The sequence below is a fragment of the Lissotriton helveticus genome, chromosome 2_1 (genome assembly GCF_964261635.1).
Source record: "Lissotriton helveticus chromosome 2_1, aLisHel1.1, whole genome shotgun sequence".
Taxonomy (NCBI): Eukaryota; Metazoa; Chordata; class Amphibia; order Caudata; family Salamandridae; genus Lissotriton; species Lissotriton helveticus.
In genome coordinates, this window is record NC_136059.1 from 1591706006 (window position 1) to 1591722711 (window position 16706).

At 43.4% G+C, this 16706-nt stretch overlaps 1 protein-coding gene across 3 annotated transcripts in view; it reads right to left on the reverse strand.

Moving 5' to 3' along the window:
- Window positions 1–16706, reverse strand: part of LOC144818798 (phospholipid-transporting ATPase ABCA1-like) — a 3252877-nt gene that overhangs the window by 535146 nt on the left and 2701025 nt on the right. The window lies entirely within an intron of this gene.

Sequence of the window (16706 nt, forward strand, 5' to 3'; positions counted from 1 at the left end):
GTCCTTAGTGGTCAAACATATAACTCCAGGGACAGTGACAACCGGTAGGTAGGCTGTCGGGGTGTGGGGGTTGGGGGGAGTCTTTCTTCCCAGTGGGCCTGTGGACACTCCCGCACGCGCATGCGCATCAGGGCACCAGTAGGCAGAGTTTCTGCAGCCCCCGTTATGGAGTTTAAGGCACAGGGCACAGGGGGGGCCTGGTGGAAAGTTTCTGTCCGATAAGCTGTACCCCCTGCGCAAGCCGACTCCGGCGTAATTTTGCGTATTTTGCTGGGATCAGGAGGCTGCCAGTTATTGACCTTGCCGTAGGCTCTTTACAGTAGGAGTGTCATGTGTATTAGAGTTAAGGTTAGCCATGTGACATCATCGGCCTAACAATGTATCTGGCCTTTCTGCGTAATTATAAATAATGTTAATAAATGTTTTTTAATTTTGTAATAAATACGGCCGGGGGGGGGGCTACTCCCCCCTAATCCAAAAAATTCAAAATTGGTGTGGTCTCAATACTTCACTGGAAGGAGGGAGGGAGACCCCATCCGGGCAGGGGCTGGCCATAGGTAACAAAGGTAAAACAGGGGACTTGGGGGGAGTACCAGGCCATACGGAATATGTAGGCATTTTCCTCCCACTGTCATTCTAGGAAACACGTCTATCCCGGAATACACAATCGCACACGCCACTCACGGCATGCCCGCCGTGCAACCAAATGTCCCAAACAGGAAGTCATGCAACCTAGGAAGCGCTCATCTAGTGTTGCGCACCCTGGGGTCTGTGCAGTCAAATCAACCTGGACGTGCATATCCCCGATACCCCGGCAGCCAGAGAGACACGCACCATGTTGCATGATTTGGAAGCCAGGTTCTAAATTTCTCACTCTAGATTGTGCAACTTTCGCCTGTCTGCCTGCACAGTCCGCAGCCAGGGAGGCATGTACACCGTCTACTATCATATCTGGCCATCTGTAACAATGGACCACCAAGCCACCGCTCCATACCTACAAGAGCAGCCCGTTCTTTGTCCCATTCTGTGAGCAGACAGAAAAAAGAATAGAAGGAATGCTTGGTAAGTACGATTATGTACTCTCAATGGGAGGGGTTGGGGTAAGGATTCCAATATTCATTTCGTTCTTTTTTCTGTCTGTGAGATAATAATATCTCACTTTGTAATAAATGGGACGAGGACAGAAGGGTCCTGGGGGTAATGTAACAATGTCCTGTTTTAATGCTACTTTCCCAATTATTCACTCTTTCACGCTTCACTGTGTTCCTAATTTGGACATTTTTCAATGTTGTTGCCGTTATCTGATGCTGGTAGCAATGCGGCGTATTCAATATGTCACCAACCCACCTATGCTCGCTCCTTTTTCCAGTAACAGTTTGAAGACATTTTTGCTTCTGTATCTAACCAGTTTAATATACTGTTGTATAGGTGTTGTCTATTGTTTTAAAAATGTTATGGTTTTGTAACTGCTATGAATCTTATTCAATAGCTGAATTCCATGACTGATGTTCTTGATATTGTGCAATATCAAAATCCTGACTTTTAGATATGTACAGGCTACATCATTATTCTTCAATTAATGGTGAATCTAAATGTAAATGGAAACTTAAAAGCACTTAACATCAGACTTTTTTTAATTTAAAAATGGCAAGGATTTCATAGATTTCTTAAATGGGCCCCATTCTCTGCTTTGTAGTAGCCATGGGAAATAAAACAACCGATTTCTGTAATAGTTAACAAGAATTTCCAAAAGCTGGTAAATCCACAACCTGATTCTTTTAATTACTAATGTATTAAATGCACACCGTACTTGCGAGAAAGTATTCAGCATTCCTCTTTTCTTGTGTGTGTTCTAAAATACCTAAGGAAAGATAATCCTAAAATACTAGACCCACATTCTTTATCCCCTTAAAATCTCATGGATTTCTCATGCCCTTGTAGTGTCTACCAGTTCCAGAGTCACTACGGTGGCCCTACAAAGTGAAATGGCAAAAGAGTGACAAAAGCATGGTAGTACTTGCACCGTCATGCTGATATCCGACACCACACCTCCATTTTATGTTACATTAATTTCTGACTAACAGCTGAGCTTTGATCTTGTACTCTTAATGCTTTGATTACTTTCTGTGACCAATAGACCCTTTAAATGGTACATCAAGGAATGCCAAATTTCAAACTCAAAATAGTTCTTAATGTACAGTTCCACTCACTTGTTTCACTGCAAAGTTGCTGTAGTCCCTAAAGCAAGTAAGAAAAAATGGCCTCCCTGTTCATGATTTGCAAGGAAAAACAATAGATATAATTAGTATACAGGAGGCTCCTTACATCTTTGGACCTCGGTGCTCCTTCACCTACTGCACTCCAGAGAGCTCCATGTATGCTCGGTTAAGTGACTGCGTCACCAATTCTTTCTAAACTTCCTGCATCTGTAATTGCAATCACACGATTTTGAATGGCAGTTAAATTTGAATGTATAGGTGTTTTTTCCCAAGGTCACACTTTTTCAACAATTTCTCCTTGAGTTACTTTATCGACGAAGTACTTGTATGTGTGTTTATTGAACATGGTATTTCTGGAACTTGTCATAAGGGGTAGGCGGAAATCAAGGAGTTTCACTCCACAGAATTCTGCAGAGTTACATAAGAACTCCAAGAGATTCAGCTGAGTTCTGCAAGTGGGCGGAATTGGCATGTTCCACTGATTTTGAGTGCCAGGAGCTTGTTACACACTGCAAAATCAGCCCGAATAGCAGCATGCAGCGTACCAGAGGGTGCTGCTTCTTTGCTGACGCTCGAGTAGATTTTCTACTTGATCTGCAGCTTTCCCACTGTGAAAAGTCGCAACTGCCCGTGCTGAGAAAATCTCGCCGGGTGCTGTCCTAGCACCCAAAAATTGAGCAGGGGATGGCAATTCTCACTTGCCAACTTAATGTTGGTGAACCACATCCAAGAAAAAACTCCGCTTTTTGGCGGTTGGTAGAGTTTTGCTGGAACTCAGACTTACAAGCATAACGCAGAGTGGGCAAAACTCAGCAAATTCCGTCGGCAAAGTGGAATTTATTGCCCCCCACTACTTGTTACACAGGTTTCACAAAGCAGCAATTATCTGTTGCTTCACAACACCTATGCTTGTAATAAAGCTCACCGGCAAAAGGTTTGAATATACAAGCGTCAAAAAGCTTGTGGATGAGATGAAGACAAATATATTGTTTAGAGTAAAAGTACTATGAACTTGTGGCAAATTAATATTTAAAAATCAAATTTCGACTTGAAAACCATTATAGAATTGCACAATAGAATGCATTTAAACTGCTGCAGAACTTTTTCACATAGAAAATGACACGTAGGAAAATGTGCTTGCTTTAAAACATGAAAGAATCCTTTAATATGCATTATAAGCCGCAGATATGTTATAAGTAGAAGACACGTAGGGCAATGTGCATGCTTAAATATATATGAAAATAACATGAAGAACATTTTTGTGATAGTACTTCATTTTTAAATACGACTCTTCAGTTATGCCCAAAAGCCTTTTCTTTCAACTCTTGCCCTTAGCTTGATAGATATTTATTTAGAGCATCTTGCACCATTGGATCTTTTATACTAAACAATGAACCTTGCTGTGACTGTTACAATAAATAATGGTTTAGATATATTTTATGTATGCCTCCCAGACCATTATTGATATTTTTGTCTCAGCTTAGCTGACTAGCTTTTGCATTCAAAATTGACATAGAGAGCAGCTTTTAGCTTAGGTAAGATGGTTTTCATGAGAACTTTCCTCCATATTATTGGTATATGAAACATTGTTTTACTACATACCGGTGGAATGTTTACCATGGAAATCGGGAGAAAAACCAATGGAAGTTGAAGACACCATTGAATGAGAAGTTTCAGTTTATTATTGTGTGATTTTATATTAATGGTTGTTCCTTGCTAGTTAGATTAGATGGAGAAGCAGAAGAACAAATTCATTACTCCCACTCTGAGACTCACTTATTAGAGACTTTCAGCCTGATTCATCAAGCTGATTTGCGCTCGCAAAGGGCCAGATTTTGAGAATCTGGCCCTTTGCGAGTGCGATTTTTGCATTTGGGATTCATCATCCCAAATGCAAAAATCACTATTACCGAAATCGCATATTTGCGAGGAATTGGATTTAAGGAATCTCTAATAGAGATTCCTTAAATGCAATTCATCAACCAATTAGAAATAGCGAAATCGCAATATTTGGTCTCAATTTACCACCAAGTCTGACTTGGTGGTAAATTGCGAAAATAGTGTAAAAAGCACTTTAGTGCATTTTTTTCTTTTGCATGTTACACACACACATGTCCTTTGGACATGTGTGTGCGCAACACCTGTTCAAATGTGCATTTAAGGGGTGCTACAGGGTGTCCTTTGGACACCCCTGGCACCCTTAAAATCGCTATCTTATTGGGCCCATAGGAATGAATGGGGAGTTATTCCTTATTTGCGAGTAGCAAATTGTTACTCGCAAATAAGGAATGTGTAGGAATCGCTATTTATTTAGCGATTCCTACATGAATACCGTTTTGCGAGTCCTCAATAGTGATTCGCTATGAATCGCTATTAGGGGCTCGCAAAACGGCCCGTTGATGAATCAGGCCTTATATCCTTGTTACTAACAGCTATTGTTAGAGGTGGCTAAATTCTTATCCAAACCCCTTTTCTGTTCAATGCTACTGCAGCAATCGTTCCTTTTTAGGTCGAGCCTAGCATTGCAGCGCAAGCGCTGCTCGATTTGCGAGACATGCAGTATTCAATATAGCAAGGAAGCTTTGTGGAAGCTCCCTCCACTCTCCGCCCATCTTTTTCATTTGCTCAGGTCCTAAATGCTCCCTACCTATTGCTTTTAGGCTTGCTAGTCCCTCCCCATGACGGCCATGTCGTCATTTGTATCCTTCCATGGCTACTGGCCCCTTTACTATGAACAATATCCCCCCCCTCCCCCCAACTGCAGTCCATGACTTTTTGGGGCCCCCTCATGTGCACTCACTTTCGTACCTTCTTGCGCCCGCCCGCATTCCCATTTCCAATGCAATAAGTCTTGCGTAAATGCAAGTCCTATTGCAATGCAAATGCTTGTTTAACTAATTTTCTTCGTGCCTAAAGCCTTTGCAGTCATTAAACAGTCACAACAGACATCCACTGCTACCTCTGCAGCTCAGTCTATTTGTTCCTGGGTAACATTTTGAACTAAGTGATTTAGCAATATCTCCAGGCACATCTTGGGTTGGAACTTAGCAATATAAAATAATCTCTAATCCTATTTAATCAAATTGTGATCTCTAAGCCTTTTCGTAAAATGTGGAATGCATCTTAAATTATATTTTAAATATATCGGTAGAGTTGGTATTTATTTTCTTAATTAATTGTGTATTCGTACAAATAACTATTTGTTCCATTTAGTATCATTTTCAGGCAGTGTGCCTGTTCTCATGGTCTCAAAGCACCATTTCAAGATGTCCACCGTATTAACGCAAGTCCTTTCTCTCTTCCAGTTGGAATCAGGAATGCTAGAAGGCGGGAGACCTAGAGCAGCTTTATGATGAGAACCATGCATTTAAACGTCATGTCGTATAATGATATCTAAGCAGGGAAAATTTCTGCTCTAAATTTGAGGCGGACCCTAGGCATGAAATGTTGAGGCGTCGTATGCATTAAAATCTGCCTTTTTCTTTATACTATTCTGCCCTTGGTCCCCTGTTCACCTCCTCTGGCCTATGGCCGGGTTGGTGCCTGAAGGCGTTGGCACTCAGCCCCTCCCGGAGGAGCTCCCTCGTGCAGCCGCCCGCCAGGTCCGATTGCCCATGTCTCGCGTCAATACCCTGATGAAGGCCGATCCTGATGTGACTGTGGCTAGCCAGGAGACCGACTTGCCAACCGCCCGGGCCATGGTAAGGGCGGGATGGAGTTCAGCCCATGGAGAGGAATAGATGGTAGTGGAGTATGGGGAGTTAGGAGAGAGGGGTGACAGTGTTGTCTGCACAACCAGGAAGGGCAAGCAGGACGGGCAGGTTTTCTAGGTAGCATTGCTGAATGTTGTGAGCAGTGCTTTAAATGGCCAAGTAGTACCTGCACTTCTTTAATTTAAAAAGTAGAGCAGATGCACCTCACAGTTTGATGAAATACTTTTAATGGTAGAGTACCAGCAGTTTTCAGTAGCTACCATGTACTCTTACATACTATGGGCCAGATGTAGGTGGCCATTTACCGACCGGTAACGGCCGATTTCGGCCGTTACCGACCGGTAAATGGGTATTTGTGATGTAGGGGCCCTATTTTACCGATTCGGTAAATTTACCGAATCGGTAAATTTACCGAATCGGTACAATACCGAATCGGTATTTTTACCGATTCGGTAACTTGCAGATGTAGGTGGGACTCTTCTGAGTCCCAAAGGCCTTACAGATTCGGTATTTTACCACCCAATCCAATTGGGTGGTAAAATACCGAATCCAGGTGTGCATGCACATGTGTGCATGCACACCTATGCCATGTGACAGACAGACATGCCCTTAGGGCATGTCTGTGGGCCACATGTCACACGTGCCTGAATTTGGGGTGCTAGAGGGTGTCAAAGTGACACCCCCTGCACCCTTGCAACATTCGGTATTTACCGATTCGGTAAATACCAATTCGGTATTTCCCATTGATTCCTATGGGCTTCACAGCCCTTAGGAATCAATAGGGAATACCGATTCGGTATTTACCAAATCGGTAAATTCCGAATGTTACCGATTCGGTATTTCAATTTCTAAAATTAGCTACATCTCCCCCCTTGATATTTACCGATTCATAAATACCGAATCGGTAAAATTCGGTATTTATGAATCGGTAAATACGAATTACCTACATCTAGCCCCTAAGTACCTTACCCACTACTATTTTTGCATCTAAAGCACTAGTTATGAGCAACTCAGGGAGTTAAATACAGCTACCTAACCAGTCTACCCATATTTAAACCATGTAACCGTCCTTTTAGTAATATTCACCATTCTCAAAAGGGGAACGTATCATAAAGTTCACTAGGATCACCCCCATTGCAAATGTGCATCACCCCCCTAAACTAGTGTATGCTATGTTGATGAGATCACCCTCTTAAATATCAGGTGTCATCTCTATTCTCAAGATATTTGTTTGACAGGGATGGAACCATCAGTGCTTTAAATTAGTGTGAGAATTTCGCATACTTTCTTTCTTGAAATCTTTGCAACATTACGCAAAATGCAAATCTTTCAGTTTTGCTCAATATTTTACTGTAAAATGCCTCCTTGCATCAATTTTTGGTGTGAAGGCACATTTAAACAAAGCAATACAAACAACAACCATTGACTTTTTGTTTCGTGCAATGGTGTGTAAATAAAGCAATATGGCTTAATGATGAACTGTAGGGACTTTTCTGAAAAAAGCCTAATGAAAAATTCTATGAATGAGACTGCAGTGTAACCTAAATTTCGCCCAGGACGTCTTTAAATGTGTAGATATTGAATACCTTGGAACACAAAAACATGATGGACTTAATGTTGAACACAGATCTGGGTTTAATCCATCAGTATTTTGCTCACCACAACTTTCTAGTTTAGACCCAGCCATATGCCAATCAGTCTTGATCCTGCTCCCATGGGAACAGTTCAGCCCGAACTGCCAGGCCAGGTCCTCCCTGGACTGGAAAACAAGCATCCAGGGACCAACTTTGGGGTATAACCCCTCATCAGCCAGGCTAGCTTGAAACCAATGGCATAGTAAGCATGGACCCACATCTGGGTATAGCCTACCGACTTAGGGCGAAATTGCAACACAAAAACATGAGGGACGGAGTGTTGAACATTGTCAAATACTCACCCCCATTCACAGATCTGGGTTTAATCCATCGTTATTTTGCTCACCACGCCATTCCAATTTAGACCCAGCCATATGCAAATCAGCCAAGGTGGGAAAGGATTATGTGTTGATTGTTGAGTGCACTGTGTTAATAGACAATTGCAGTCAATAACAGGTAAGGAAGGATGTGGCTAATGAAGCAGAGGAGTTAATGGATTACATGGAGGAAAACTGTTGTTGATAGCTGAGATGCAAAGTAGTTTTTGGTAAGGCTAGATTTCACGAGGCAAGGCATTGGATGGCAATTCTGGTTGTGGAGGAAATTGTATTGGAAATGGCGACGGTGGAACTATAGGTTATAACGAAAATAACCAGCGGAAATGTGGGAGGCTTAGAATGACAGCAGAAGGTGAGAAGTGTCGATGGATGATGTAACAAGCAGTCAGCTGTTGCTGCTAGTTTATAATTTTTAGAGTGCTCTTCTATCCGAGGGCACCCAGTGCCGCAATGGCAAAGTGGATATTAAATGTATATAATACCTAAATGGATGTAGCCATGCTTCTATGCTGTCTGACATGTAAGTAGGTTGTGCTCAAGATGGATGGCGCATAGAGGTGATGCCAAAAAGAGGTAGCTGCCACTGAGAAAGCCCTGCATTCTCTCTTTATTCGCTTCACTTATGGAACCTGGCTTTTATCATAAGATCCTCATTGCTGTTTGAAACAGTACCCATTAAAAAAAATAGATAAGGGTGTTTTCTTTCCAACTTGCAGAATTCTGTGCACCAAACACATGGACCTAAATAACACCCCCTGCTTGAAAGGATCTAATGCAGCAAAACAATTATGATAGTGATATTGTTACATTTTGATGAATCATTGATCATCGTAGTGGCTGCATTTTAAACTAATCCTAATTGGTGGAGCAGACATTATGATCAACACAAACTGCATTAAATTAATCCTTTAGTTATCTGAACTGTATGTGAAACGGACTTTGAAGGAAGTTGTCATTTCGAAGGAGAAGCTGATGTAATCGGATGATAAGGTGATTGAGGAGATATTTAAAAGATATTTATCCGGAGGATAGGGAGGGTTGCCTAAGGTGACCGGAGGTAGTCGTAATTTAGTTAGGCAGTGGCAGTTGAGAGAATGTAGTGGAGATGATTGGAATATGGAGGGATGCTGTGGCCCTTTAAATTATCATCCAGAAAACTTGATGTAAATGTAAAATACTAATGGATCACAGGAGTATCTTTCATATGGGGTGCTGCTTGAAACTCCAAACATCTTGTAAGACTGTATGTTTTGTGCAACTGTAGCAATAAAGTTGTGAAAAACAGCTTGAGCCAAATTTCACTAAATGCAATTCATAAGGTGCTTGGGAAATATGGCAACTTAACTGTGATCGTGTGGCCTCTGTTTTTGTGGAGTGCCTTCGGTTTTTAAGGAATGTTGGCCTTTTTTGTGATTTTGACTCATTGCCAAATTGACACATCACAAGAGGAGGGTAGGGGGGGAGGGGTGCACGGGAGGGTGTGGTAAAGTGGGGAAAAAGAGTTCACAGCAAAATACTTGTAGAATATGTAGAGAACAGTTTGAATAATTTGAATAAAAGGAACGGTTTGGCAGCTACAATATCAGCTTTAAGTTTGATGGTGAGGAAGGGTGAGGATGGTAGACAGATCGTGGCAAGTAATGGATTTAAATTGTCAATATGGCAAATAAAGGGGTAAGAATTTGTTCAATAAATGTGTCCGGACTGAATAATCATATGAAAAGACAGAAACTAGCTGCAGAATTGAAATATATTCAACCTGATATAGTCTGCATGCAGGAAACACATATCCCATGGTCAAAAAGGGGGGTATTAAAAGAACTTGGTTTTACTTTACTTGCTGTTTCTGGCCAGACTAGCATGATAAGGGGGGTGGCCATACTTATTAAAATTCTACAAGGGTAGGCCGGAAAGTTGAGGATAAAAACGGGCGGTGGGTTATAGTAGAGTGTAGGGTCGGGGGTATGCAGTTAACTTTAGCTACAATTTATGGCGCAAACTTGGATGACCCCGCTCCTTTAAACGAAGTAAATTTAGAGTTAGCTAATTTTCCTCAAACCAATAGTGATTTGTGGGGATATGAATATAAATTTGACTAATAGTGCAATACAGGACGGGTATGGGAACTATAAAGGTCGAAAACCAAGAGTTTATAAAGCCCTCGTCAACTTATTACAAGATCAAGGTTTAACTGATGTATGGGGAATGTTGAGGGGGGCTGACAATGGGTTTACTTTTTATTCATACCCTCACAAAAAACTGGTTAGACTAGATTATTTTTTTGCCTCAGAAAATTTATTGGAAGGTGCTACAGTCCGAATTTACCCCAGAATCACTTCTGATCACTCTCCAATCTTATTTGAAATACAGAGAAGGGTGAAGAGGCTAATACCCCCAATGTTTTCCTATGACCGTAAACTGGGATTAAATGAGGAATTTATTATGCATATGAAGAATTGGATTCTGATTTTTTTTCAGTATTAATCAGGGTACAGCTAGGGATTCTATCGTTTGGGACACATTTAAAGCGGGGTTTCGGGGGGAGTGCACAAGTTTTTCAATACGGCAGCAAAAGAAGCTAAAAAAAGATCTTGAGGAGCTATATGAGCAGTTGGCACGGGCCGAGATCCTTTTAACAAGGGAGGTTATTCAGGGCAGAAAGGAGCTCGGTGAGGTAGAAAATGTGGTAGCAAAGGCCAGAGCCAATATTCTGGGTTTTTGGAATACAGAAATAGCTAGAAGATTCTTAACCTCTAGAATGCAAAGTTACGAATTTGGGGAGAAAATTGGGAAGAGACTTGTGGTTAGATTGCGAATGAAGGAGTCAGCTCGAAATATTAACGCAATGAAAGATGGCCAGGGTGTATCGCACTCAGAGCCGGATCAGATTCTTAGTATATTTCAGAGGTTTTATGCTGAACTATACTCGCAGGAAGATAGGGTAGATGCTAGTCTCGAATGGAGCGATAGATTGGCGATAGGTCTTAAAGTACTGGATTCAAATATAGCTCAACAATTGGACTTACCGATAACGATGGCTGAGTTAGAAGAGGCAGTAAAGAGTTTGGTAGTTGGTAAGGCGGCAGGCCCCGACAGGTTACCCGCGGAAGTATATAAATTGTTTTTTTCTAGTTTAAAGGAGGAAATGCTGAATGTTATGTTGATAGCACAGCAGGGTAATCCACCTAGTACTTGGTCTGAAGCGACTATAGCGTTTTTTTGTAAGAAAGGCAAACCTTCGGATAGTGTGGGTTCTTATCGCCCTATATCGTTATTGAACGTTGATAATAAGATCTATTCAAAGATTTTGGCTAACCGCTTATCTGAAGTTGTGACATCATTAGTTTCTCGACAACAGCACGGTTTTATACCGAAAAGAGGAACGGTGGATCACATAAATAGAGTTATCTCTTTATTTGAATAATCTGGAATTAGCGCTCTTTTTGCTGGACGCAGAAAAGGCGTTTGACCGTGTGTGCTGGGGTTACTTATGGAGTTTAATGGATAGAATGGGATTCGGCCAAAAATTTATCAAATCAATTAAAGCTTTGTACTTCTTACCAACTGCCAAAATCTCTGCTTTGGGAGCACTTTCAGACTCATTAAATATTACTAGGGGGACTCGTCAAGGGTGTCCTTGCTCCCCGTTATTATTTGCTTCGTATATCAACCCTTTTGTTGAACAATTAATTCAAAACCCACTTATACCCCCTTTTATTGTATCCAAATTTGCCTTTTCTGTTTTCGCCTATGCGGATGATATTGCAGTTGTTACTGTTAATCCCGCCACTGCCATTTTAGAGATCGAGAGGATCGCAAAAGATTTTGGATCTATAACCGGTTATAAACTCAATGAATTAAAAACCCAGATCTTGTGTTCCGAAGCCGTAACATGGCAAGATGTGAGAGTGGTTAAGGAGGTTACTTACCTTGGGATATTGATTAGGGCCAATATGGTAGACTTGGTTGATGCTAATTGGAACAATGTATATGACAAAATTAAGATTTCACTGGAGAGGTGGGAACGACTATACTTTACTATTATTGGTTGTACAATTATTATAAAAATGAATGTTCTACCCAAAGTGCTATATTTGTTTAGATCAATACCCTTGGAATTTCCAAAGCCTAGGATACAGGCTTTACAATCCTTATGTGGGAAATTCATTTGGAGTCCCGGAAAACCAAGGCGAGCTATGAAACACTTGATGTTACCCACTGAAAGGGGAGGGTTAGGGGTCCCAGATTTTTTTCTTTACTATTTAGTTTGGTTTTTATTGAAAATCAGGATTTTGTTAACAGGAGAACCAACTGAACATACATATAATCATCCATCAATCTTCGAAATCTGGTTGGGGTCCTGCGTAAAGCAGAGTTTATTTGTTGAAATTGATGGCAGCTATTATAAGAGAACCCGTTTTAAGGTGATATTGGGTGCTTATAAGGCATGGAGATGGCTGCCTCGTTCAATGGCGATTGGGAAGTTTTCGTACCTTATCTCCCTTAAGTGCAGTAAGGATACTGCCAAAGGTTTTTTCGGATGCAATGTCTCAACATTGGCAAAAAAAAGGGGTAAGGTGGTTGGGTGACATGTGCATGGAGGATGGCAAATGTAAATCTTTTGGTGAGTTAACAGATCAGTTTTCTTTACCCAGAAGCTATTTCTTTAAATTTTTATAAATTCGGGATTTTCTTGTTAAAGAGAAGTTAATCTTACTAAAGAACCAAGCCATAGAGGGGATCGGCAGACAGGTAAAAATTGGTATTCTGTATCGAATGCTATTAGAAAGAAAATGGGACGATTTGGAGAAAATAAGGGAAAAATGGGCAAACAGTTTAGGAGACTCAGAAATAGTAGTGGAGGATCTTATTTTACTGTCAAAAGAAGCTCTAATGTCGGCCAATTTAAAAGCACAATTTTTTAAGACCCTGTTTGATTTATATTATACTCCTGAACGTATGTCCAAATGGGGTCAGGGTTTTGATGGAAAATGTTTTAGTTGCAAAGCTGACCATGCCGATTGTGTTCATATTTTTTTTTTTGTCCAAGGTTGGCCGGATTCATAGGAGAAATTGAAAAATTAATGTCTTTAGTACTTAATTTTCAGCCGTCTGTCACCCCTGCTATGCTTATATTGGGGAAAATTCCCAAAGACAATCCTGCGGATAGGTTATATCGTTTCCGTCATTTTATTTTTTTTGCAATGACTGTTGCAGGATTGTGCATTGCTTCTGAATGGCTTCAGGAAAAGCCACCCTTATTTCAGCAATGGAGAGCGCGAATGTACTGTTTATATAAACTAGAGTGGGGACTTTTTTCAGTAACTGGATCTAGGAGGAAGAGGAAAATGGGTTTGAAAATTTGGGGTGCTTTTTCAGATTATTATGATGATGGAGAATGTGATGAAATTTAAATTGCTATTTTATCTGTTCTAATTGAATTCTGTGCACATGTATGGTCGTGTTTTTGTTTTTCCTTTGCCATTGGAAGAATTAAGTCAGTTTTTATTTTATTAATGTTGATGTATTTTTGCTGTGAACTAATAAAATATATTTTAAAAAAATGGACACATTACACCTGGTCAAAGAGGCAACTTTAAAATCCTGCAACTCAAAAATATCTTGATGTTTCTTGTCATCCGTGGAAGATTCTCCATGATTTAGACTATCCTCTTTACTAGGTTAAATGATTGCAAGTTGCTTTACGATGGTTGCCATCCTCTGACAGCTTTGTGAAACACAGAAAACATGGCATTATTGAACTAAGGGATAGCTATTGGGAATTCCCTAAAGCTGGTTAAGTGCATTACCTTCTTGTGTGACAGAGGGTACAAGTAGAGGTCTTGGTAATGGTCTGCAAGCCAGTAAAGAACCCACTGCCTCAGCCAGATTTTACGTGGACAACAGTACAGTTGCAGGATTAGATTAGCAGTGGCCTTCTGGATTGGCACTCTTCAATTAAAGAAGGAGTGGTGAGTAGGTTTTCTGTGAGAATTTATGAAACCAGACATTGGAAAAACGTGTCACTGTAAGCCATCGTCTTGGGACAGTTCTATGAATCCCTCAAGATTCACTTGTTTGAGTTTGTTTCAGTCTACTGGCTTCTAAAGACTTTTGATAAGCTACCACTGAAACTCGCACATCACATTAATCTCCATGCTGGAGCCACATTCAAATAGAAAAATTGCAGGTATATGATTTCTGGAATGTGAATTGCAATTGATTTGAAAACAATTCCAGATCTGGCTACATTTTCATAATTCCTTATTCAATTGGTATTTGTAAAGCTATGAACATATAACTTTCAAATAATGAATGGTGTGGTCAAAGGATTTACTTTTCTTGTTAAGCCTTTATTGAAGAAGGTTCTCCGAAAAACATGTGAACAATGGATGTTTATGCAATTCACAGTAACCCCTCCCAAAATATGAGAAGGGAAACCTTGATGAATAGGACATGCAGGTCAATCCTGCACACCTGCATGGGAAAAGGAGCTATGAACCTCCGTCCTTTGACTCTTTTCCAGTGCCGGGTTTCATTAAATGTACAGATTTGAAGAGAAAACGTAAACCTTTCTGTTGACAAAATTACAATTTGCTGCATGTTGCTTTTCCAGCTCAGGTGTTAACCCCTCTTTTCTGAAGAAATGTTTACTGACTGCCTGGTTTCACTGCATAAGCTTCACAAAAACAGCAATTAATATTAAAATAATACAGGTGGTCACAAACGATTTAGCACTTCTGTAATTTGGAGCGTTTTTGTAAAACTGCATAACATTGTGCTTTTTAAATTCCACTTTAATAATGTTGGTGAACCCTGGTCAGTGCATGCGCTGCTCTGCGACCCATGCTGTTTTGAGGAATGGAATAAAAACTCTGCTCATTTCCCTTCAGTCTTTTCAATTGGCTCCTGTTACAGTCCTTTCAAATTTGTTGCATTCCATTTGGGAATAGGTTTACTATTCCCTTCTTGGTACCACTTTGTCTGCATTTGTAACCTCCCGTAACAACTGAAATTTTTACTTGTGGTTTTACACAGTGTGCTTTATTTAGTCGGTGAGCACTATTTTCTTTAGTGGTAATTAATATAAAGGGGTATATTACGATGGCGGACGGTCTTTCCCGCACCCGCCGCGGACGGTCTTTCCGCACCCGCCGCGGACGGTCTTTCCCACACCCGCCGCGTACGGTCTTTCCCACACCCGCCGCGGACGGTCTTTCCGCCCGACATCATAAAGGTTCCCCTGCGGCCAGGCTATGTTCCGGATGGCCGTGAAGGGCTCACTGGGGCTCCCATCTCCAGTCCCACGACATGGCAATGTGCCTGGGACGGGATCCATGTATCCTGGGCAATCCTCCCCCTGGCGTCCGGGCCTGAGAGCTCCAGTGGTCCTCACTGTGCCTGAGTCCCAGCCGGGGTCCCCGAGCCCTGCCCGGCGTGGGCAGGCAGAAGCCCTACCGCGAAGGCTCGGGGTGGGAAGCAGGGAGTCCTTTCGGTCCCGGCCATCTGGTCGCCCGTAACGCTTTCCTATGGGGCGACCAGATGGCCGAACTTCCCTGGAAGTCCCGATGAGGTGCCATTTGCCTCCCGGATCCCAGCGAGGGCTCCATGAGGTCGGGTTCTTTCACGCCTTGGGTCTCCTCTGTCACCTCGCGTGCACAGATTACAAGAAAGGGGGGTAATTTCCCTCCGGGTTACTAGGGGCAGGGTACGCCCGGACACCCCTCCGAGGCTGGTGGTTCTCTGCCATGGGGACCAGATAGGCTATGCCTGGGAAACACCTCCCTAGGCCACCCGGGGCTTCCTTCCTCCAGGCCAACAGCATGTCAAATTTCCCAAGACGGGCTCCATGGCTCTTGGGCAGTCGTCCCCCGGGTGTCCGGGGCTCCATCCAGGCCGACGGCATGGCAGAGTGCCTGGGACGGGCTCCATGCGTCCCGGGCATTCTTCCCCTGGGCGTCCGGGGCTCCATCCAGGCTGACGGCATGGCAGAGTGCCCGGGTCGGGCTCCATGGTTTCCAGGGTGGTCCTCCCCTGGGTGTCGGGGCGCTCCAGGCCGACGACATGGAAAAGTGCCCATGACGGGCTCCATGCGTCCCGGGCCTTTGTCCCCCGGGCGTCCGGGGCTCCATCCAGGCTGACGGCATGGCAGAGTTCCCGGGTCGGGCTCCATGGCTCTTGGGCAGTTGTCCCCCGTACGCGTCCGGGGCTCCATCCAGGCCGACGGCATGGCAGAGTGCCCGGGACGGGCTCCATGCGTCCCGGGCATTCTTCCCTCGGGCTCTTGGGCAGTCGTCTCCCGGGCGTCCGGGGCTCCATCCAGGCTGACGGCATGGCAGAGTGCCCGGGTCGGGCTCCATGGTTTCCAGGGTGGTCCTCCCCTGGGTGTCGGGGCGCTCCAGGCCGACGGCATGGCAGAGTGCCCGGGACGGGCCCCATGCGTCCCGGGCCTTCGTCCCCCGGGCGTCCGGGGCTCCATCCAGGCTGACGGCATGGCAGAGTGCCCGGGTCGGGCCCCATGGTTTCCAGGGTGGTCCTCCCCTGGGTGTCGGGGCGCTCCAGACCGACGGCATGGCAGAGTGCCCGGGACGGGCTCCATGCATCCCGGGCCTTCGTCCCCCGGGCGTCCGGGGCTCCATCCAGGCTGACAGCATGGCAGAGTGCCCGGGTCGGGCTCCATGGTTTCCAGGGTGGTCCTCCCCTGGGTGTCGGGGCGCTCCAGGCCGACGGCATGGAAAAGTGCCCAGGACGGGCTCCATGCGTCCCGGGCATGCGTCCCGGGACGGGGACGGGGACGGGGAC